This window comes from Macrobrachium rosenbergii, chromosome 12, assembly GCF_040412425.1.
Source record: "Macrobrachium rosenbergii isolate ZJJX-2024 chromosome 12, ASM4041242v1, whole genome shotgun sequence".
In the NCBI taxonomy this organism is placed as follows: Eukaryota; Metazoa; Arthropoda; class Malacostraca; order Decapoda; family Palaemonidae; genus Macrobrachium; species Macrobrachium rosenbergii.
In genome coordinates, this window is record NC_089752.1 from 2,697,965 (window position 1) to 2,724,220 (window position 26,256).

The window sequence follows — 26,256 nt, forward strand, 5'->3', positions numbered from 1 at the left end:
GTTTCTCTCTCTCTCTCTCTCTCTCTCTCTCTCTCTCTCTCTCTCTCTCTCGTAAATATATATATATATATATATATATATATATATATATATATATATATATATATCTCATATATAAGAGGCCCATAAAAAACGCCACAATGTAGAAATTTAGTGCTATATTTCAGATACCAGCTGTGTCTCTCTTCAGGCAAGAGAGAGAATGTTGGTCTCTGAAATAGCATTAACGTTCTACACTTTAGCGTTTTTATGGGCTCCTTATTTCTGTTTTAACAGAAAATATTTCATGTATATATATATGTATATAACATATATATATATATATATAGTGTATATATATATATGTATATATGTATATATATATATATATATATATATATATACATATATATATATATACACACACACACACACACACACATATATATATATATATATATATATATATATATATATATATATATATATATATATATATATATATATATTATATATTTGTGACTTCTCATACTCTGTATCAGTCCTTCGTCAATGGCTTGAAGTAAAGTCAGAAACCAGTCAGGACCTACACCCCGTTTCTTATTTTTCACCTGTGGTAATGTGTGATAAATGAATCACGTACAAAAGTGATAATAATCATATATATATATATATATATATATATATATATATATATATAAAATATATATATATATATATATATATATATATATATATATATATATCTCTCTATATATATATATAATATGTCTTCGCAATTCTCGTTCGTAACTGATTCGTCTACTTAACCTCAAGAGAGGCATGACTTCTGATTATACCGTCCTTGTGAAGGATTAAAATCGAACGCACGAACCACGTTAGGAATGGAGAGCGTTCAAGTTTGAACACGAGACTTAAGATAATGCCGATGCAAAGTGGAAACGATGTCTTTGTCCTGAAGTCGAGAGTTTAATATGGAAAGTTTAATCTGTCGTCAGATCAGACACTTCTGTCCTATAAGGATGGAAAGTTTAGTTGCCCTGTTTTCAAAACCAAAAAAATAAAAAGTAGATTTTAAATTCATTATTGTTATTGATCAAAATGACCAAATATCTATGTACGACAAGCCTAAAGGCCATTTAATTGCAAACCAGTCCTCCAGAGAAGTAAAGATCCCCCCCCCAAAAAAAAAGGAATAGGCCTTACAAAAAGTTAATGTAACATACGCACGTATTACACGAACATGCATGAAAATTAATGTAAACAAAAGGAATAAAAATGGCCCAAAGGTGGAAGACACTTTCAGATAGTATTACAGCAATTATTAAACTATATATGAGGATCAGCATCAGTTAGTAACAGTGCCAGGGAAGCCGTTGTGTCAGTTTGTAGTCGAGGCAATCAAAGTTCTCTAGTGCCAGTTGGTGCGGCAATATGACAGCCTCACCAAATTATGTGTTGACACTGTAGTCCAGAGCAAAGTCTGCCAAAAGAAACGGTTGTGTCCAGAGGAATCAAGAACAGAAGCTGTAGAACAAAAATACGCTTGACTTCATTACAATGAGACGTCAGGCTAAAATTGTCGTAATGAACGAACAATTCAGAGGAGCTACTTTGGCTAAAGTAAAAGTCATGATGGCAATAGCAGAGCAGATGAAAATCCCATTTTCATCGCTTTAGAATGAAAAGGTAAACAGAGAGGGTGCACGTAGCAAAGATTATTATAAACGAAACCCCCCAAAAAAAAAAACACACTCACAACGGCCTTCGCACTAAAAATCACTGTACGAAAAATTGAAATTCATCGGTACACTAAGAGTTGTAGCCTTAAAAGTCATGATTATCTGCTTAAAATACCCGTACAAGGACCAAAACCCCACGAGAACGCAGCGGAAACTGGCTATTACTTTAAAAAAAAAAAAAAAAAAAAAAAAAAAAAAAAAAAAAAAAAAAAAAAAAAAAAAAAAAAAAAAAGCTTCTCTGATTGCTACATGACTTTGACAAATTTTGCAGATCATATAAGTCTTGTAAGTTCTTGGTTTTTACAAGAGATTTCCTACATGATTGCAAAAAAATACAGTAACTCCTTCATCTCGTCTGGAGATCAGTTTTTCCCTATAGGGGAGGGAGGAAGGGAGCCATCTGGAAAGCGTTCAATTTATGAATTTTACCATTGCGAGGATTTTATGGGGCGCTTGAATTGTTTTCAGTGTTTTATCACTTCTGACACCCACAGATTTGTTACGGAAGAAATTTCCGTCAGACTTATTCTTTATCTGAAGGTTTCTTCATTTACTGTAGATTACTCAGGATACGGAGATGAAGTTGAGAGAAGCAGATCGGAAGAACGGACAAAATTATAGCAACGAATACTTTATAAAAGATATCTGAACCCACGGTCTAGGTATATATATATATATATATATATATATATATATATATATATATATATATATATATATATATATATATATATATATATATATACATATATATATGTTACATGGAATATGTGAAATTAGGGATTTTACGGAATCCCAAGGGAATTTCTAACATGAGCTACTCGCTTAAGAACATTTGATCCCGAGGGCTAGTACTAAACACGGCGAAACAGTGACTCATCTACACTGTTTCGCCGAGTTTAGTCCTAGTCCCTGGGGAAGTTAAATGTATTTCGTTGTGTTTAGTACTAACCCCTGGGGATGAAATGTCCCTAAGTGCATTCGATCCACCAGGGGCTAATACTAAACACGGCGAAACACATTTGACCCCCCAAGGGGCTAGTACTAAACATGGCGAAACAATGTAGATAAATCACTGTTTCGCTGTGTTCAGTACTAGCCCTCGGGGGTCATATGTTCCTAAGCGAGTTGCTCATTTCACAAAATTCCTAGGAATTTCGTGAAATCCCTGATTTCACATATTCCCTGTAACACAAATACCTAGACCGTGACTGAACCATTTGGTTTACACAAGCGAACTCAAGGGCGAGGAATTACAAGAAGAGAATCCCGGTAAAGAAGAAGAAGAAGAAGAGGAAATTAAAAGTCTTTTGATGGAATTTAATAGTTCTAAGACACTCGAAAGCTCTTTCGAGTAGATTTCCGAAGTTCAGTGGCAGAAGATGAATAGAATCCTGACAGTTGAAAGGATTTTTTCTTCAAGTTGGTATTCAGTAGGATGTCTACAACAGACGACATGTTTATGGGACCGCCCACCCTGAACCTCACGGGGTTAGCAGTGTGTGTGTGGCAGCATATGACGTCATAGTCTGCGGTATAATACATAATAATACTGTAAGTAAAAAATGCGCCGAAGTTTCCTCGGCGCAATCGAGTTTTCTGTACAGCCTCTACAGCATATAATCAAGGCCACCGAAAATAGATCTATCTTTCGGTGGTCTCGGTATAATGCTTTATAAGCCGCTGCCTATGAAACTTTAACTACGCCCTTGTGGTGGTCTATCAAGTATCGTTGCCAAAAGCACGATTATGGCTAACTTTAACCATAAATAAAATAAAAACTACTGAGGCTAGATGGCTGCAATTTGGCATGTTTGATGATTGGAGGGTGGATGATCAACATGCCAATTTGCAGCCCGCTAGCCTCAGTAGTTTTCAAGATCTGAGGGCGAACAGCAAAAGTGCGGACAGAATAAAGTGCGGACGGACAGACAAAGCCGGCACAATAGTTTTCTTTTACAGAAAACTAATAAAACAAATTCCAGTCTTAAATGTTGTTTTTCACGATGAAGTTTTATTTCAACTTCACCTCTCTCCTAATGTTTGTGTGTGTTTGTGTATTTGGCCCTAGGTCACAATTTAGAGACTCAAATCGGATACGAAACGGGTACATGTTCCGTACAGCAGTACATAAAATATTATATCCAAGTCACAAGAATAGGAATAACCCTGATAGCACTGATAGTAGTAATAGAATCAATTTAAACAAAAGCTACCGTGAGAATGTTATTGTATGTAACAAAGCAGTGGATGATTAGATTAGCCAGTACTCAAGGTTCCATGTAGCGCCCCTTCTTATACCTCCAGCTACTTGCTCTCTACCTTGTACATTTTGCTGTCCGAGCTTCTTTAACTGTATTTTGCCCTAATATTTACCCTCTCATGAGAACGGCCTTACACTGTTTATTATGCTTGTACGTACATTTCATTGTGTACTCATTAGTGATAACAAGAAGTGGCAGTATTACTGGTGCAATTTCAAAAGTTATTATTCTTATGTTGCAATTGTTATTATTCTTATGTTATATATATATATATATATATATATATATATATAGATATACATATGTACAGTATATATATATATATATATATATATATATATATATATATATATATATATATATATATATATATATATGTGTGTGTGTGTGTGTGTGTGGCTGCGTGTCCTCCCCTTTTCCTTCCCTCCTCTTTCTCCCTTCCCCTCCCTTTCTCCTTCCCCCCTTCCCTCCCCTTCAAGAAGAGTGACAATCCAATGGGCGTTTCCCCACGAATACTTCTGGAGCTGAAGACGCCTTCAAAGGATCCTTGAGTAGTGAAGACTTCTCATAAATATAACTTGCTTTGACCTTTAGAATTTATTATGAAGTGTGTAATTAACCTCATGTGGACCACCTGCATTATGAGGATCACAGTAAATGCTACTCTTGTTTATACAACTTCAATACCAATTACTTCTGAACTATAATAAGAAACTAGCAAATGTGAGCAATAACACGAGCAATATATATATATATATATATATATATATATATATATATATATATATATATATATATATATATATATATATATATATCTATATATATATATATATATATATATATATATATATATATATATATATATATATATATATATACATATATATATATATATATATATATATTATTTTGTTAGATAATGTTCAGAGGAATATCAGGAAATATAAGACAATGATTAGCAATGTAACTCCTTTATTGTCAGTGTCATAATACAATAGTAAACAAAGTTATAAATTCCCTAAGAGGAAAAAAAAGAACAAAGTAAAAAAAAAACAAAAAAACGTTAAATATGCCATTACTCCGTCATGTAAAAACAAACATCTCCTTCAGCATGCAACGCCTCCATCCCTTTACACTCATCAAGGTTTTCGATCAAACCGCCGAACATCTCTGTATTATCCCAGCAATCATGAACTTGGCTGCCTCAACATTCCCTGGGGTGCCGAGAATGGTGACGTAATCTTTCTCGTCGTCTGGCTGTGGCACAATTAGTCTCACGCGACATGTCTTTTGGATTTCTCTGAGGACGTGTCCCCCGCGGCCGACCACCTGAGCGTGGTGTTCCTTGGGCACCTGAACTACTCCCTCGGGCAGTGGTGACATCATGTTTCCCAGCAGCTCGTTGAGTAGGTTCTGGGCGACAGTAGCGGTTGCCCCTTCAACGACACAGAACCTTCTGCCCGCCTTGTTTGTGAGAGGGGAGACTTTGACGTTGAATTGGGCTTCTAAGTCACTCATGAGCTCACAGTATTTGTCCTTCAAGAAGAGTTCATCTGCCTGGAATTCTGTGAGTTCAAATGTATGCCAGCATTTGTTCTCTTCCTGTCCATCGGTAACCCTCAAAATTTCATTTTTCGCATTGGCTACCTTCTGGCGATATCCAGTAATGATCACGTTGACCATGTCCCCCAGAAATGTTTTTGCTGGAATGTCAATCTTGACGCCAAACTGCCTTCGAAGCCGCTTTATGTTGTATCCTTTTTCTCCGATGATGGCTCGTAAATATTCAGGTTTAATCCCCAGAGTCTCCTCCACAATGTCAGTGATGTGGCGGATCTTTTCTGCAGCCTTGGCAACATTGTCTTGATGTCCGATAATTCGGATTTTGCTGGCTGTGTTTTGAAGATCATTGGAGACTTTCCTCTTTGGAGGTACACATATCCGGACCTGAAATTCTTCTTCCAGCAAATGAATGATCTTTCCTTTCTTCCCAATTACATATCCAAATAGTTTCGGGCTTACATCCATAAATTCCTCTCTCCTGAAAGTTACCTTGTCCACCATTTCCCTGATGATACTTTGAACTTTGAGAACATTTTCTTTGGCCCCGCAGATTGTAACAGTTTCCGAACTGTCCAGTTTTGCTGGCACGCTCACCTTTACAGCATGGTCTCGTTGTAGTTTTGTTTTATTCCGACCATTTCTTCCAATGAGGTGAGAGTGCATCTCTTTTCTGACGTTCATTTCGATGGCGAAGGTGTCTGAACCGTCTGGATTTGGAATAGGTTCATCCGTAATTTCATCCAGATCTGTTTGTTTGTGTCCTATCTCAGCTAAGCAGTTCACCTGCTTTACTGTCTGTTCCTCTTGTTGTATTTGGGTGCCCAACATTTCCCAAGAGCCATCATTACCCTTCTCACAAGTACCAGTGACCATAGCGTCGTCAGCATCATCCAAATTTTCTTGTTCTACAGCTTCATGCGGTTGTTCTTCACTATTCAAACTTTCCATGGCACTACTGCCTTCTCCCTCTTCGTCATTCCCAGTTTCAGGCGGCAGTGTATTGTCACCAGGATGCACATCTACCTCTCTGACAGGTGTACAAATCTCTTCACTGTGCACCCGGCTGGGTACTTCCTCCGCCTCAGACACTTCTTGTTTCATGTGTCCCTCTTCGTGATGACAGTGTACAATCATGTCCTCATTCATCGTATCTCTGTCAGGTGTATTTTCTGGGGATCGATTTCCTCTGCTCATCAAAAGCAATAATCCTTTCACCGCATAGGCACCTGCAACTACCAAGCCCAGCAGCTGCAACCCTGTCCACACCTCCAACAACAGATGCGCCAACATTGCAGGTGTCTGGATCTGGGAGAAAGCACGACCCATCCAAGTAATGGCAGTTAGGCAAGAGCTTTCAAAGAAAGACATCTTGCTGGAACTTCTCTTACTAGGATTTGCGTAGCAATGTTAATTTCTTAAATGCTTTCGGCCCAGAGAATATTACTAAGAGACTATATTTTTGTGTTTTTTAAAACATCAGCCCGCATGAAAAACAGTCATTTCGTGCGGTTGCCAGAGGAAAGATAATTAACCGATTCTGTATGGAAGACGTGATAAAAATGCAGTATTCTGAGTCCTAATGGTTTTTACATACACACACACACACATATATATATATATATATATATATATATATATATATATATATATATATATATATATATATATATATATATATATATATATAAGCCATTAGGACCCACAATACTGCATTTTTGTCACGCCTTTGGCAACCCCACGAAGTTAGTCTATTTTCTATATGCACTGATATTTTAGAAAGCACGAAAATTTCATATATATATATATATATATATATATATATATATATAGCCTATATAAATACATATATATGTCTCTCTCTCTCTCTCTCTCTCTCTCTCTCTCTCTCTCTCTCTCTCTCTCTCTCTCTCTCTCTCTCTCTCTGTGTGTGTGTGTGTGTTTATGCACACAGGTATTCAACAGGACATAAGGGTAGGCTACACTTACCATTAATTAACAACTATAGATGAAAACTTGCGTACATTCTACAAAAATAAAAATAATTGCAGTATCATGAAGACAACCACTCTGGTTGAGTTAGGTTAAGGTGATTTAGGCTAATGAGGTTACGTTAGGTTAGGTTCCCTGAGGATAGGTTGCTACACCACATCGTAATGTTAGCGAAGAAGCAATGAAAAATAACCCCTAAGTATGTACACATACATATAAATATACATATGTCCGTATGCGTGTACAGCAAGATTACTGGCACACTTACACGAGATTTTATCGTTATTCCCAAAAATAAGTCTGTAGGGAATGGTAATGAAAATCAAATGAATAAAAAAATGGTTGTGATGAATATGATTTTAGGGTAATAAAGCGCGCGCTATCAGGTTATGACGTAACATGGTGACGCAAACACACACTTGCTACCCGAGTCAGGTTAAGGGTGGGCCGTACCATAGATCACGTCGTCACCACCCCTCCCACCTACTACTACTCTCATTCCCCACGCACAATGCAATCAAGTCAAAATTAAAGTTTTAACTACAAAGTCGATTTCAGACTCTTTGAAGTTTGTGCGCCTGGAGAGACAATCAATTTCTTTCGGAAAATGATTCATTATTAACCATTTCAACCCGCTAGGCTGCTACGCCGTAACCAACTATTGAAGGAGAGGATTTTAACGTGTGGGGTTCAAGGAGGTCTTTACAACAGCGAATCGTAGGTGGAGACGTTGTTATATTCTCGTGTTTTTAGTTGTCTCCAAAAGAAAACTGTTGTGCCGGCTTTGTGTGCCCGTCCACACTTTATTCTGTCCGCACTTTTTCTGTCCGCCCTCAGATCTTAAAAACTACTGAGGCTAGAGGGCTGCAAATTGGTATGTTGATCAACCATCCTCCAATCATCAAACATACCAAATTGTAACCTTCTAGCATCACTAGTTTTTATTTTGTTTAAGGTTAAAGTTAGCCATAATCGTGCTTCTGGGAACGATATAGGATAGGCCACCACCGGGCCGTGGTTAAAGTTTTATGGACCGCGGCTCATACAGCATTATACCGAGACCACCTAAAGATAGATCTATTTTCGGCGGCCTTGATTATACGCTGTAGCAGCTGTACAGAAAACTCGATTGCGCCGAAGAAACTTCGTCGCATTTTTTACTTGTTTAATGGAGAAGTTAAGTGTACCTTAGTTTAACCAGACCACTGAGCTGATTAACAGCTCTCCTAGAGAGGGCTGGCCCGAAGGATTAGACTTTTATTTTACGTGGTTAAGAACCAGTTGGTTACTCAGCAACGGGACCTACAGCTTATTGTGGAGATTCGTATTTGAGGGGCTTCGATTTTTTCTTATTCTTCAAAAAATGTACCGCTGTTATTACTGCTACCAATACTATCACTCTTACTGTTGCTATGACTGTTGTTCATTTTACCTCCAGAACCACTAATATTAACTAACTCTTCCTGAAAAAGGTTACGTCCGCATTTACAAGGTCAATTTAAGAACGAATGCGAGTACTCCCGAAGGAAAAGGCCTTCTCTTCACAGGGGTTAGTGTTTAAAGGACGAGGGAGACGTGGTACCAGCGCACTGACGTAGGGAAACTATGCTACTGTTTCCACTTCTATTAACTCCCCAGACTGATAAGTGTAGAACAGTGGTTCTTAACCAGGGGTACTCGCACCCCTAGGGGGTGCGGAGCCGGTTCCTAAGGGGTGCGAGGATGCCTATCAATAATTAAAGCAAAATATATTTTTACATACGCATATTATTTTTTTCTGCAAAAAAAAAAAAAAAAAAAAAAAATAATAATAATAATAATAATTATTATTATTATTATTATTATTATTATTATTATTATTATTATTATTATTATTATTATTATTATTGCTACAGCAGTGCTCTGACCTACAGATAAAAAAATTGTAAGCTTTGTGAATGAAGATTAACAAAATGTGGTTTTGTCATTAAGACACATCATACCAACTTTGTATTTTAGCTTTTTTTTTATTTCAGCAAATCAGGGGGCGCGAGAACTGACTGGTGATTTGAAAGGGGTGCATGCATTGAAAAAGGTTAAGAACCATTGGTTTAGAAGGCTGCAATTCCTTCTTGGCAGAAATTCTAGTAAAAGAGAGAGTTCCAATATCAGCGACTTCGCAACTTTTTGAAAGGCATACAAAATCCTAACAGGAAAAATCGCAAAAGTATTTTTGTACAGTGGGTAAACATATGAAAGTTCGCAGTAATGCAGTTAAACACACCGGCTAAACTAATGTCTTCTTTTATTTTTAATTATCGCTTTAATTATCGATACACGGAAAAACCATTTGAATTTGTGAGGGCTAACTTCAAAGTATAAGAGGCCACTGTAATCTCTCTTGCTAATTGGTTTTCAAAAGCATTTCCTGCTAAGCTCTCTCTCTCTCTCTCTCTCTCTCTCTCTCTCTCTCTCTCTCTCTCTCAATCCCTCTTACAATTTGTTTTCAAAAGCATTACCTGCTAATCGCTCTCTCTCTCTCTCTCTCTCTCTCTCTCTCTCTCTCTCTCTCTCTCTCTCTCTCTGTAATCCTTCATGCCTATTTGTTATCATTACCTGCTAAAACTCTCTCTCTCTCTCTCTCTCTCTCTCTCTCTCTCTCTCTCTCTCTCTCTCTCTCTCTCTCTTGCAATTTGTTTTCAAAAGCATTACCTGCTAATCTCTCTCTCTCTCTCTCTCTCTCTCTCTCTCTCTCTCTCTCTCTCTCTCTCTCTCTCTCTCTCTCTCACACACACAAACTTAAATCTCCTTTGCTAATTTGTTTTCAAAAGCATTACCTGCTAATCTCTCTCTCTCTCTCTCTCTCTCTCTCTCTCTCTCTCTCTCTCTCTCTCTCTCTCTCTGTAATCCTTCATGTTATTTTATCATTACCTGCTAAGCTCTCTCTCTCTCTCTCTCTCTCTCTCTCTCTCTCTCTCTCTCTCTCTCTCTCTCTCTCACACACACACACACTCACACACACACACACACACACACACACACATTGCACACACACACAAACTTAAATCTCCTTTGCTAATTTGTTTTCAAAAGCATTACCTGCTAATCTCTCTCTCTCTCTCTCTGTAATCCTTCATGCCTATTTGTTATCATTACCTGCTAAGCTCTCTCTCTCTCTCTCTCTCGCTCTGTCTCACTTAAATCCCTCTTGCCAATTTGTTTTCAAAAGCATTACCTGGTAATCTCTCTCTCTCTCTCTCTCTCTCTCTCTCTCTCTCTCTCTCTCTCTCTCTCTCTCTCTCTCTCTGTGTGTGTGTGTAATCCTTCATGCCTATTTGTTATCAAAAACATTACCTGCTAAGCTCTCTCTCTCTCTCTCTCTCTCTCTCTCTCTCTCTCTCTCTCTCTCTCTCTCTCTCTGTAATCCTTCATGCCTATTTGTTATCAAAAACATTACCTAAGCTCTCTCTCTCTCTCTCTCTCTCTCTCTCTCTCTCTCTCTCTCTCTCTCTCTCTGATGGTGCAAATCTAAGAAGAAGAGGAAGACAAGAGCCAGACCCTTGGAATTCCATATCACAGACTCTTCCACGAGAGTTAAAAATTGGAAAAGCGCCAAACTTATCCGATATTGATCCGAAGTAAAGAAGGTGTTGTCGCTTAGCAAGAGTGCACTAGTGGCCTTCAGAAGCAGAACTTGGACCATTCATTCCCCCTCAGTCCATTGTCGCCGGAAATAGCAAGCAAACAACGACTCGAGATACATTTTCTACCGAATCCCTCACTCTCTTCCACTTCCGCTTAATCCCTAAAATCCTGATATGTCTCTGTTGGTCTAGGCATGATTTATATGCGCCTAGGTGCCCGTCGACTGTTGTGGGTCGCTTCTAGGAGGAGGAGAAAGAGGGAGAGAGGAGAAGGGAAGAACTAGAAGTGTTCAAAGCTCCGAGAAAATTCACATACATACATATATATATTTATGTGTATATATATAAATAAATATACGTGCATGTCTATCTGTATATGTATATAAATATTATATATATATATATATATATATATATATATATATATATATATATATATATATATATATATATATATATATATATATATATATATATATATATATATATATATATATATATATATATTGTTGTGATTTGAGTGTACAGTCCAGAACTCATGGAAGGTGCATAAAATAGGGAGAGGAAAAATAAATGTTATATATATATATATATATATATATATATATATATATATATATATATATATATATATATATATATATATATATATATGTATATATATATATATGTGTATGTATATATATAAATATATACTGGGTGTGTATGTATACATATATAATGTATGTATATATATAAATATACACATACTGTATGTATGTATGCATATATACATATATAATATATATGTACATATATATTACATGTACAATATATATATATATATGTGTGTGTGTGTGTGTGTGTGTAAGTATTTGTATGTGTGCCACAGGGAAGGAACCACACAAATTTCCCAGAATAAATGATTAAAACGGTGTCGGCGGGCGATGTACGTGCCCTTTATAGAAGGGGAAGAATAAAAACCGTTGGCTTTCCCTTTCCAATCCCCGAATGAGAGGGGACAATGCCTTTACGATATTCACCCTCGCTTGATAAGCGCTCTGTCCCGACTTAATTTTTTGGAGTGTGTCGAATGTGGAAAATGTCCATTTCCGATATGTAGGAATACCTTTCCGCTTTTGGTTTTTCTGTAAAAAGAAAGCTATTGTGCCGGCTTTGTCTGTCCGGCCGCACCTTTTCTGTCCGCCCTCAGATTTTAAACACTATTGAGGCTAGAGGGCTGCAAATTGGTATGTTGATCATCCACCCTCCAATCATCAAACGTACCAAATTGTAGCCCTCTAGCCTCAGTAGTTTTTATTTTATTTAAGATTAAAGTTAGCCATGATCGTGCTTCTGGCAGTGATATAGGATAGGCCACCACCTGACCATGGTTAAAGTTTTATGGGCCGCGGATCATGCAGCATTATACCGAGACCACCGAAAGATGGATCTATTTTCGGTGGCCTTGATTATACAATGTACAGAAAACCCTATTGCGCCGTAGAAGCTTCGGCGCATTATTTACTTGTTTGTGCAATGGAAAGGTTCTTAAAGCAGAAAACTGCTACTAAAGACTCATAAACAAGTAACCAAGATCAGTACACAAACCGGTGAGGGGCTTAATTCCGATCAGTTCACAAAAACGAGTACAAACATGCACAAACGAAGATCTTCATAAAAACGTGTACAAACATGCAACAAACGAAGAGCCTATTTCACAAACTCTCACATACGCCAAGTCCTGGAGTGAACTAAGGCGTTGTCTCTCCGTAGAGTTTTTGTAAGCTAGTGACTAGCGCACGAACTCTCTGGCCCTACCAATCTTGTTAGTCTGAGAACCTGAGATACAAATATTTAAATCGATGTGCTGGTCGATAGAGGAAGATTCTCTCTCTCTCTCTCTCTCTCTCTCTCTCTGGAGCAAGTTACTCAACATTCTACCTGAGACATTCTTCTCATTCTTGACATAGCAAGTTTCTCTCTCTCTCTCTCTCTCTCTCTCTCTCTCTCTCTCTCTCTCTCTCTCTCTCTCTCTCTCGAGCAAGTTACTCAACTCTACCAAACATTCTTACATTTTTGACATAGGTCCTCTCTCTCTCTCTCTCTCTCTCTCTCTCTCTCTCTCTCTCTCTCTCTCTCTCGTCACCAGCACGCTGAATGCCGGGAACCTTTTCGTCTTCCTGATATCACCTGGTGGAAGACATTATCAGAGGGGAGACAGCCAGGTAGAAGGAAGCGGCTCGGTTCAAAGGAGAGAGAGAGAGAGAGAGAGAGAGAGAGAGAGAGAGAGAGAGAGAGAGAGAGAGAGAGAGAGAGAGAGAGAGAGGAGGAGGATGGGAAAGACACAAAACTCATCAGGTCTTCCTGAATGCGATGAGCCTAGATTGCATATTATTCTCCAGGTAAGAAATTTGATTGAGAGAGAGAGAGACTATTTATAGATCTGTTCCAACCAGGAGAATGACCTCGTCGGGAAGGAAGCGACTGGAAAGAACTCTATACACTCGGTAACAAACAAATGCTGTGAGAATGCGCAGTTTTAATTCAACTGTTTTGAAAATGTAAACAAGTAAAAAAATGCGGCGAAGTTTCTTCGTCGCAATCGAGTTTTCTGTACATCGTATAATCAAGGCCACCGAAAATAAATCTATCTTTCGGTGGTCTCCGTATAATGCTGTATGAGCCTTTAACCACGGCCCGGTGGTGTCCTGGCCCATGATAAATAAATAAAAATGTAAGTAAAATATTAAAATACAAATTGAGTTGTATTAGGGTAGTGATGGTGCATTTCCAGCCGTCACGACAGCTGCGCAAGATGATCGAACAACATTGATCATTGTGAACTGAACTGAATATAGAATTTAGGCCAAAGGCCAAGCACTGGGACCTATGAGGTCATTCAGCGCTGAAACGGAAATTGACGGTAAAAGGTTCGAAAGTTGGAACAGGAGGAAAACCTCGCAGTTGCACTAGGAATCAATTGTTAGGAGAGGGTGAACAGTAAGATGAAAGAAAGAGAATATGAGCAGAGGTACAGTAAAAGGAACGAAAGGGGTTGCAGCGAGGGGGCCTAAGGAAGGCACGCTGCAAAGAACCTCAAGTAATGCCTACAGTGCACCGCATGAGGTGCTCTACTCCCCTACTGGGATTGTGTTACGGAAGATAATCTAACATTTTCTTCTCCCTGTGATAGAGAGATCCTTGTAGGATGCTGTACCACTCGCTTGAAGGATGTCGTAGCACATCCTATTCAGTGTCCAGAAATTCTCCAAAAGTCCTGAAGCTTTAAACTTTTTTGCATGGTCTTCAGGAACTTTTTTTTTTCTTTTTTTTTTTTTGTAAATGATAGGTGTTGCAGACCTCCGGAGTTTTCACTGCTGAGGAATTCAGTGGAAGGTTACAAAGGTGTAACGGGAGGAAAAAACCTCGCAGTTGCACTATGAAACAATTGTTTGGAGAGGGTTAAGGAAAGTAAGATGGAAGAAGGAATATGAATGGAGATACAGTAAAAGAAATCGAAGGAGTTGCAGCTAGGGGCCGAAGGGACTCTGCAAAGACTCTTAAGGAAAGCCTACAGTAACTTCACCACGTGAGGTGGCACTGGCGGTACTAACCCCCGCCCCGCCCCGCCCCGCCCCTACGGGCAGTCAGTCATTTTGATGACTGCAAGTTTGTCAACCAATTGATAACTCTCTGATGCCAAGTTTTAATGATGTTCGTATGTTTGCGAAAATATTAAATTAATATTACTTTCAAGCAACATGTCTGTAGTTTTTCTGACGTACGCTGAAATTTATGTAAGTCAGTATGTTTTCTGCTAATAATATAATAATAATAACAGAGAAAGAAATCCACAGATATGTACAGTATATGTACATTTATTTATTTAAAGATAAAACTACAGAGAGCTTTCGGGGAATCTGTTCGATTCCCCGAAAGGTCTCCGTACAGTTTTGTCTTTAAATATATGTACATATACTGTATATAACTGTGGATTTCTTTCTCTATTATTATTATTATTATTATTATTATTATTATTATTATTATTATTATTATTATTATTATTATTACTAAAGTTCAAGCGGAGACACAGTGCATTACTACCCTAATTGTATTCTCTTTGCATTTTAATACATTTTTATCTATTTATTAGTTTATTAATCTATTTTTTCTTTTTTACCTTTACTTTCTTTTACTTCTTCCTAATGAACACCATATATTCTTTAGAAGCTTGAATTTCAAGTCAATGGCGCCTTTGGTAGGCTTGTTTTATATGAATAGGGCTCATCTTCTGAATAATAATAATTTCAAGACTCGTACTACTATGAGAATCTTTCAGTAATAATAATAATGCTTGAGAAGTAAGTCAAACCATCGCAAGCAAGCAAGAACTGACAGTCTCTAAAGCACGTATATTTGCGCCAGACACTTTTACCTTTCAAGCAAATCTGCAACTGACAAACATCGTTAATTCCAATTCAGTTTTGCAACTGCCGTCTCTGACACCTGGAATGCTGTGGAGCCAAACAAACTGCGACATTTGCTAGTTTATTGCGCATATGTGACCGGCATTCAGGCCGAGCGTGTAATTGTAATTAGGTGCTCTTTCGCAATTACTGTAGTTGCCCGCCGTTGGTGCGGGAGAGGCCATTTCCTAATCTGGAATAGACGTTTTAAATACTTCAGGAAAACACAGGTAAAAAAGGTGTGGAGTTTCTTCGGCGCTATCGAGTTTTCTGTACAGCCGCTACAGCGTATAATCAAGGTCAAAGAAAATAGATCTGTCTTTCGGTGGTCTCGGTATAATGCTGTATGAGCCGTGGCCCGTGAAACTTTAACCACGGGCCGGTGGTGGCTTGTCTATATCGTTGCCAGACGCACGATTGTGGCTAACTTTAACCTTAATAATAAAATGGTCCATTGAGGCTAGAGGGCTGCAATTTGGTATGTCTGATGACTGGAGGGTGGATGATCAACATACCAATTTGCAGTCCTCTAGCTTCAGTAGTTTTAAGATCTGAGGGCGGACAGAAAAAGTGCAGACGGACGGACAAAGGCGGCACAGTCATTTTCTTTTACGGAAAACTAAAAAAAAAAAAAAAAAGTTGGCTCTTTTTATGTATGGATGTTTGCTTCAGGAAAAAAAAGGGGGGGGAGGAGCCTGGGTTAGCTCTTTGAACGTATGGGATGTTTTTCTCAGATTTTCAAGTCTCTCTCTCTCTCTCTCTCTCTCTCTCTCTCTCTCTTCAGTGAACCCTCTGCATATCCGTAAGGCGCCCTTCTCAAATACATCATGAATTATGAGCGTGAGTCATCTGTTCCGTGAAATTGAATGTCACTGGAACAGGGGAAGGGTAGAATTGCATTAGTCTATAAAATCATTTTGATGCATATACTTATATATTCGTCTGCTTCATTTGGTAACTTCAGTTTTTTTTTTTTTTTTTTTTTAGTGGTTGGTTAAGTGAGCGCATCATTGTATTCCCAAAATTCAGCATCCATCATCAACGGGAAATGTATATTTCGTCCATTAGCTACAACAACAAATAGAAAGTAGGCTTTGTATCTGTAAATAATAATAATAATAATAATATAGTAATAATAATAAAAATAAAATAATAATAATAATAATAATAATAATAATAATAATAATAATAAGAAGAAGAAGAAGAAGAAGAAGAAGAAGAAGAAGAAGAAGAAGAAGTGTCAAAAAATCTATCTTCCTTGGTCTTGTAGTTTGTAGCTTGTAGCTTTAGCTGTCAGCTTTCATATACGGTGCTTACTGTTTGACGTGGATTTTGATCCGGGTCTTACCCGAACGTAAATCGGGAAAAGTCTAACTTTACCCAAGCGCCCAGTTAAGTTTTTATTGTTATTTAATTGATGCTCAGTATAAATTTCGTGATTTTGTTATTCTCACTTATTCTTCCCATTTATTTTAGGTTAATTCAGTTATAGGGTTCCTTGATTGTATAGAGAGATAGATAGACAGGTATGTACCTACAGTAGGCTATATATATATATATGTGTATACATACATATTATAAATCCATGTATGTGTGTATATATACTGTAAGTGTATGCACGTATCTCTCTGTCTACAGTGAAGCTGCAAAATCATCATAAGCGGCCTCTTATTCTCGATGCATTTTCTCGAATAGAAATTGATCTGAGGGAAATCGACCTTGAGACGCACACAGGGAGAGGGATTGCGGGAACAAACAAATAATGAATAAATAAATAAATAACTAAATGTGTTCATAAAACAAAGTCCTTCTTGATAATCTGCGGTCAACTCCTTCCGCCCTTGAAGTGTGGGGAAGCTCCACTCAATTTTTACTTGGTGGTAACATCTCCTTCTCTGAATGATTCCCCGCAGGCGGGTAGGGCCGTCAATGCACCTCTTGCGGTGCACTGTAGGCATTACTTAAGGTTCTTTGCAGCGTGCCTTCCTTGGGCCCTTAGCTGCTTCAACCCCTTTCACTCTTTTTACTGTACCTCCGTTCATATTCTCTGTCTTCCATCTTACTTTCCTCAACCCTCTCCTGACAATTGATTCACAGTGCAATTGCGAGGTGTTCCTCCTGTTATACCTTTCAAACCTTTTGCTGGCAATTTCCGTTTCAGCGCTGAATGACCTCATAGGTCCCAGTGCTTGGCCATTGGCATACATTCCATGTACTACTTCTTCTTCTTCTGCTTCTTAAATTACTATAGCTGTACGTTGATGAATTCTCGTAGAACACTTTTAAATGTACATTGCAAGTTCGCATGTCTGAATTTTCTCTCTCTGATGAATTGCATTCGCGTTGTTTTGCCCGAATACAAAAACACCTCAATATCAAGACGTTTTGTTTGTTTGTTTGTCTTCTGGAGACGGGATACAATATATGTATATACGTATATATATATATATATATAGTATATATATATATATATATATATATATATATATATATATATATATATATATATATATATATATATATATATACATATGTATATACTGTTACATCAATCTTATATTTTTTACATATATGAAAATTACATCAGTCTTGGCTTTGAAAATTAGGTTTCTGAGAATAAAAAAGTAAGCTATACACACACACATATATATACATACATACACACAAACTATATAAATATACATATGTATTTGTATGCTTGTTTTCTAAAATCAAGTGTAATTACGGAAAAGAATTTTTTTAGAGTTTCCAAATTTCTATTTATAAAGCACTAAAATAAAGATTTCCTGTGGTTACCTTGGTTACGTAATTATAGCAAAATAAAAACGCACACTTCATTGGCATAGTTGAGACACTTCCTCAAGTGACTAATGTATATTATTATATTATCTTCAATGAAAAAAGCAAGCAAAATCAAAGTGTAAATAACTGAATTAATTCCAGGTTCGCTATAGCCATATATGCTTAAATCCGTGTATTATAAATATTCTTATAGGAAATATTATAAATATTTTTTTTATAGGAAAATTGTGGGATTCAGTTAATATTCTTGGTATAATTTTATGTATATTTTTTTTTTACTATATTAGCATTCACTTTTTACTGCCGAAATCAGATATTAGGTGATTAAGATTTTCATATCCTGTTGAGCATTGCAGAGTAGAGGTGAACCTTAATGACCATGAAAGTTCTCTTTCTTCTCTTCTTTCTTTCTTCTTTCTTTCTCTTCTCTCTCTCTCTCTCGGCAGGGCCATTATGCTTATACTTTCGCACTTGCTGGAAGTTGGGGAAAGTTTGCTCGATCTCTGCCCAGCAATAACTAAAGTTTACTTGGACAGAGAGAGAGAGAGAGAGAGAGAGAGAGAGAGAGAGAGAGAGAGAGAGAGATTGAGGAAAAAGTCACTTCCTACTGTCACCTCATTAATACACGTCACGCGCTCGGGTCTGTGTCATCATTCAGTCACTTACTTCGTGGGTTCTTCCTGACCTCACTCTGACCCACTGCTGTTTACATCGGGTCGCTAAGGTCTGTTGCAAGTTCCGACAGCACTTTTAGTCTTATCTTGGCCCTGAGGCATAGCTGTTGGGGTTGGTGGGTATCCGGCGGTAATAGACAGAGGAAAAAAAGTCAATTTTGACCAAGAAAAAAGTTACAAGAAAAAAAATCACATTGATTTATGGTGGCCGGTAATAAAGTCACGGGGAAAAATTCACAATATTTCTTGGGGGTCATTATCTTTATGATATTTAGTCTTTTGTTTATGTTTATACGGAAATCCCCAGCGGCCTTGTACTAAACACGCCGCAAGGGTGGATACATACCGGGTTCAAACCCCCAGGGGTCATTGTCTAGGAAAGATTATTGTGACTTTTTTTTCCTGTGATTTTATGTGACTTTTTTCCTGAGACTTTTTTTCTGTGACTTTATTGCTGTGACTTTTTTTGGGGATTCACTTGTTTCCGGGAAAGATCACAAAAGTTGGCATACTTTTCCCAGACCACTGAGCTGACAGCCTCCTAGGGCTGGGCCCGAAGGATTTCTTATTTTACGTGGCTTTGGTTACCTAGCAACGGGGACCTGATTGTGAACTGAACCACATTATACCTGGAAATAAATTCAATTCTTCACTGGCCGGCCGGAGACCCAAACCTGGCCTAGCAGAGTGCTAGCAGAGAACTCTACCGACTCACCAATGAGGAAAAAAGGGTAATACAGATTGGTCTGCAGAAAAGAGGGTAATATTAGCAGAATAATTATCGTTGTCACCAGAATTCTTGGGAATAGTAAGTGAAGACAATTATTGCTAAAGAAATAAATAGGGAAGCAACTGCTTGCATTTGCTATTCAAAGACCACTCGACCAGGTAAGCTTTCCTCTGAGATTATACATTACGGATGTCAAGCACCACAAAACAACAAGGTTTTGTATTCAATGCGAAAAGTGGCATGTGTTGAAAAGGACAAGCTATTTCTGATGGGCGTGAGGATTTTCTCGTCTCTTTGACATTTGAAATGGATTGTAGAATACCGGTCTTGTACAGGTTCAACGAATCATTCACTAAAGGGACACGTTAATTAGCGGGGAATCCAAACCACATCTTATCAACAAAAAAGGGCGAAATCTCAACGAATCGAACAGATCCCAAATATATATATTATATATATAATTATATATATAATATATATATATATAAACACATAATGTATCAAAAAAGGCCATATAAATATATGGATAGTTTATATATATATATCCTGTATACAGTATAATATAAATATAAATATATATATATATATATATATATATATATATATATATATATATATATATATATATGTACACATATATATATATATATATATATATATATATATATATATATATATATATGTGTGTGTGTGTGTGTGTCCGACTGATCAAAGAGGGTATGACACTTTGCTATCCGTAGACATTATGTATGTAATCAACGACAGGGTTTGCTTAAAAAGCAAAATATGTTACAGACTAAATACACACAAAAACAAAGCCACTACAACATCTTCTAAAAAAAACATAACAAACATCTCACACGTCTCGAACTCGACCTACCCGCGCAACAACTTCTCGCTGCTGGGAGAAAGGGCGTTGGGTCTGGTATGATATATGTAACATACGCTACTGGCCTACAGCACAGACACGGTCTACCCTAAAGCCAAATCTAAAAGTCCTTCTGTAAGAAGGCATCAGCTATTAAAAAGCACGTAAAAGAAGAAGAAGAAGAGATATATATATATATATATATATATATATATATATATATATATATATATATATATATATATACATCACACACACACACACATTAACTAATGGTAATGGTGCTTATTTTTCAAAAAGGTACCCCTGGCCAAATATCAAATAATATCATTTAGTTATTGTTGGAATTTAGTTATCTTATATATAAACCTAACTAATGGTACTTATTTTTCAGAAAGGTACCCTTAGACAAACATCAAATAATATTGTTATTAAAATTGTTGTTGGTCCTTGTTATTTCAACAAACTGGAAGATCAAAACGAGCGCATTGGTAACTTCCTAAATGAGAGCTTCAAAAAGAAAGCAGCATAATATCGATCGCAATTTGTTGACTTAATGAATAAAGCAGATATACGCCTTCTGCTGAAATCGGCAGATGAATTGAAACGGCAAAACATAGTGAAACAATGAGCTATCAATAAATAGTTTATTAAGAAAGCAAGACATTCGCAACTCTGCATTTTTCAAGCATTTGCGGCAATAGAAAACAAAAGACGAAGAATTCCAGTATCAGGAATTGAAGCGAAAAATACCCGAAATGTTTGATAGACACTCTGAACTCCTCAAGTCCAAGCTTATCAATTATGAATCAGATGAGGTCCCTTCCGGTCCCACGGTCAAGTTTTGGAAATTGTGAGCCCGAGAACTAAGCTTGATCCTTCTAATCTAAAATGTAAACGCCATGATTTTTTTTCATTATTTTTGCAAGAGCTCACAGTCATTGTTTAATAGGCGCATTAGTCGTCGCTACGAGAACTGAATTGAGTTGAATATAGAATTTATGCCTAAGGCCCCAGCACTGGGACCTATGAGGTCATTCAGCGCTGAAACGAGAATTGACAGTAAAAGGTTTAAAAGGTGTAACAGGAGGAAAACCTCAAAGCAGTTGCACTATGAATCAGTTGTTAGGAGAGGGTGGAAAGTCAGATGGAAGAAAGAGAATACGAAAGGAGGTAGAATAAAAGGAACGAAAGAGGTTGCAGCTAGGGGCCGAAGGCACGCTGCAAAGAACTTAAAGCCTACAGTGCACCGCATGAGGTGCACTGGCTGCACTACCTCCCTACGGGGATGCAAAGTTCATTAACTCCTTTATACAATGGGTAACATACTGTACATATATTTTGGCCTTTTTCTGATATTTTGCCTGAAAGCTGACGCACATTTTGGGAGGATTTCACGATTTTAATCAAAACTGGTTATTTCACTAAAACATAAAATTCCAGCCGAAACCATTACCTTAACATCACTTGCTAGAATAAACCATTTAAGGAATTTTGAGAGGCACTTTACGTACCACCTTCAAATCTACTAGTCAGTGCAAATTTCCATCTCTGAGAAAAACTTTTCTCTTCGGTACACAGCTTTCAAAAAAAAAAAAAAAAGTAAAAAATGCGCCGAAGTTTTTTCGGCGCAATCGAGTTTTCTGTACAGCGTATAATCAAGGCCACCGAAAATAGATCTGTCTTTCGGTGGTCTCGGTATAATGCTGTATGAGCCGCGGCCTATGATACTTCAACCACTGCCGGTGGTGGCCTATTCTATATCGTTGCCAGATGATTATGGCTAACTTAACCTTAATGAATCAAAACTACTGAGGCTAGAGGGCTGCAATTTTGATGTTTGATGACTGAGGGTGGATGATCAACATACCACCTGCAGTCTTCTGCTTCCCAGTAGTTTAAGACCTGAGGGCGATACAGACAAAGTGCTGGCGGACAGACAAGCTGGTACAATAGTTTTTTCAGAAAACTAAAATTAGATCACAAGGCACCAAAGGGAGACTTTAGATAATCTCTGGGGGCCCAAAACTTGTGCAATAACAGTTTTTTTTTTTTTGACGCATAAAAGTATAAATGCAATGACGCTGAAGTCTTCTTTCCGAAAGGAAAATTATGCAGAGACTTGGGAGGACGGTAACGAACACTAGACCTATGCAAAATTCTTGTGAAGTTCTTGTGCCAAGGGACACAAAATCGGGAAGAGGTCTCGTTACAACTTTGCCAGCAAATTGGAAGTAACGAACTGTTTTCACCGAGCTGCTCTCAGCGGATGGGAAATAACCAATCAGTTTCCGAGAGAGAGAGAGAGAGAGAGAGCCAGTCTAGGCTGTCAGTAAACAGCTGTTTCAAGCGTCAGGTGTTTTTCACCAATTACTTCGTTATCAAAGTTTGCAGACATTAGAGAAGATTACATTTAGCTTGAAAGGGGACGATAAATCAGTTATCGCGATAAATTTAACTAAAAAGGCAGGAATTTCATTTTACAAGGATAGTATACATACACACACATTTACTTGTAAATACTGTATACGTGAATATGGAAATGCGCGGGTAGTTTGCGTTAGATTGTGTGTAAATTATGTATATGTGTACATACGCATTATTAAAATACACACACAAACGTGTATATATATATATATATATATATATATATATTATATATAAGATATATATATATATATATATATATATATATATATATATATATATATATATATATATATATATATATATATATATTTATATATATATATATTAATGTATATAATATATGTGTATACACACACACACATATATATATATAAATAAGACGACCTCGTTTTTAGAACACTGAAAACTATCCCAACCAATAATAAAAAAAAAAAGAGAAAAAAGAACGCTTCCCTGAACCTTGACCTCTCGGCCAATTTCGCCTGAAAGGCAACAATCAGCAGAGAACGACGCCAACCATTAATTTCCCTGCCGGCCGTGTTTTTTCCCCTTGTAAACTCTCTCTCTCTCTCCCGTTTTAATCTTTCCCTTATTCCCTGTTTCCGTGTTTCCCCCTTCGCATTCTGCCTCTTAATTATGCCGACGAGGGAAGGATGACCCGAAGTGAAATTAATATTTAGTTATCTCTTAATGGCACGTGACGGACCTACTGTATGTGCCTGTAGAATATGCAGCAGGGGCTGTCACTGTTACGGCTGGTTATTCATAAGTGCTGTTTCTCCCGCCGCGCCGGTCTGGGTGCGTGTGACTGTGTTGTGTCTGTGTGTGTATTTACACTTAGTAAATATATACTAGAGCGGTAATGTACAGACTATATATATATATATATATATATATATATATATATATATATATATATATATATATATATATGTATATATATACTGTATATATACATACATATATGTGTGTGTATAACTGAATCACGAAAATATGGAACGTGATGAATATATAAATAAAGACAAAATCTACGAGGGAAAGAGAAACATTGGAGCGCTGTAAAGGACTATAAGTCGAAAGGCCTTGCAGCACTCCATTGTTTCTCTTTCCTTCGTGGATTTTGCCTTCTGCGATCCGTGGGAAAATAACTGAGACATTTCGGATCCGTGGGAAAATAATTGAGACATTTCGGATCCGTGGGGAAATAACTGAGACATTTCGGATCCGTGGGGAAATAACTGAGACATTTCGGATCAGTGGGAAAATAACTGAGGCATTTTGGATCCGTAGGAAAATAACTGATACGGTTCGGATCCGTGGGAAAATAACAGACATTTCGGATCCGTCGGGAAATAACTGAGACATTTTGGATCCGTGGGAAAATGACTGAGACATTTCGGATCCGTGGGAAAATAACTGAGACATTTCGGATCCGTGGGAAAATAACAGAGATTTCGGATCCATGGGAAAATAACTGAGGCATTTCGGATCCGTGGAAAATAATCGAGACATTTCGGAAAAATAACTGAAACATTTAGAGACATTTCGGATCTGTGGGAAATAACTTTCGAAAAATAACTAGGATCCGGATGGGAAAATAACTGGGACATTTCGGATACGTGGGAAAATAACAGACATTTCGGATCTGTGGGAAAATAACAGACATTTCGGATCTGTGGGAAAATAACAGACATTTCGGATCTGTGGGAAAATAACTGAGACATTTCGGATCCGTGGGAAAACAACTGAGACATTTCGGATCCGTAGGAAAACAACAGACATTCGGATCCGTGGAAAAATAACTGGGACATTTCGGATCCGTGGGAAAATAACAGACATTTCGGATCCGTGGGGAAATAACTGAGACATTTCGGTTCTTCACCCAGAAGCAAGCAAAAATCCGAAGGAGGTTATTTTCAGATCCTTCTTTTAAACTATTCATGTCTGTTTATTAACTGTCTCGAAGCTGCAAGTATGCCTCGCCGTATGCCCCTACTGTATGTTCTTTGTACACCTTGGATTAAACAACCACATTTATGGAATTTCAAAAATATCTGTACAAAGAAAGCTTTGTATAGATTTCAGTCTTGTAGGCATTTTTAAATAACTGCCCATAACGGGATCTTTTGCGCGTCATAAATACTATATATATAAAATAACAGCAAAACCTTTGTACAAAGAAGCGACGACAACAGACCATAATGTTCTTCCCGCCATTGTTAAAATAATATTTTTACACTAATATTACTGCCATCGGGGTATGTCACACCGGTGGCAATAATGACTCATATCACATGTCCAGACGCTTATTTTTTGACATTTTTTCCTTGGGCGAGTAATACATATCCTCCAACGCGCTCAAAGCACCGGTACCACACTGGACAAAAGATGCGTCCTAGAAAACACACAGCTTATTTCCAACGTCAAAATATCCCTTTTGCGTGTAATGAAAAATCTCCTCTTACCAACGGTCAGCTGAGCCATATGGTGGCCTGGGCCTGGCTATGCAAGGTAGTGCCATCGGATGTACGTTACTGCATTTACGGACACCCATCTGTATAGAACTGAACACCTGTTTAAATACTAACCGCTGAATGCCAGTTATTCGTTGATCCAGAACCCGCCACGAGATGAAGACGTAAGCTTGGTAATGCTCACCCAAAAACACACACATACAAGCCCCCAAAGAGAGGCAGTGACTTCTGCCTGCTCCTTGCTGACACTGGAACGCTGCTGGTGTGTTTGGGAGTGAGAGTAGGGAGACAGAGAAAGAGAAAGAGAGGGAGAGAGCAAAAGAGAGTGAGAGCACGCCCGCCTCTAACTTTCAGAGGCTCCGAGTTCCACACACGGGGAGAAGAGAGGAAGAAGCGATACGATGAGAAAAACAAGGCGAGGAAAGGCTGTACGTAGTGAAGTAGAAACAGAGAAACTCATTGCTATCTACAAGAAAATAAAAAATCTGAGCCCGAAAGTTTACGTCAACCAGGAGTGAAATCCACTTGCCTTGGGATAAGACTATGATTGGGGGAGGACTGAGGAGAGATACACAGAAACACACATAAAGAGAGCAAGAGGCTGAATGGCACAGTAAGATCGATCGAGTTTATGGCGTTGGCAGGGAGACGTTCGTTGGCGGGAGCG

At 37.7% G+C, this 26,256-nt stretch overlaps 1 protein-coding gene across 1 annotated transcript in view; it reads right to left on the reverse strand.

Annotated features, from left to right (window-relative positions):
* The window catches only part of LOC136844329 (cationic amino acid transporter 4), an 87,614-nt gene extending 61,787 nt beyond the window's left edge, over positions 1 to 25,827 (reverse strand). Inside the window, exon 1 of the mRNA XM_067113311.1 lies at positions 25,704 to 25,827. The gene's annotated coding sequence lies outside the window, so the exon portion shown is untranslated. The remainder of the gene's footprint in view (positions 1 to 25,703) is intronic.
* Positions 25,828 to 26,256: the final 429 nt, after the last annotated feature.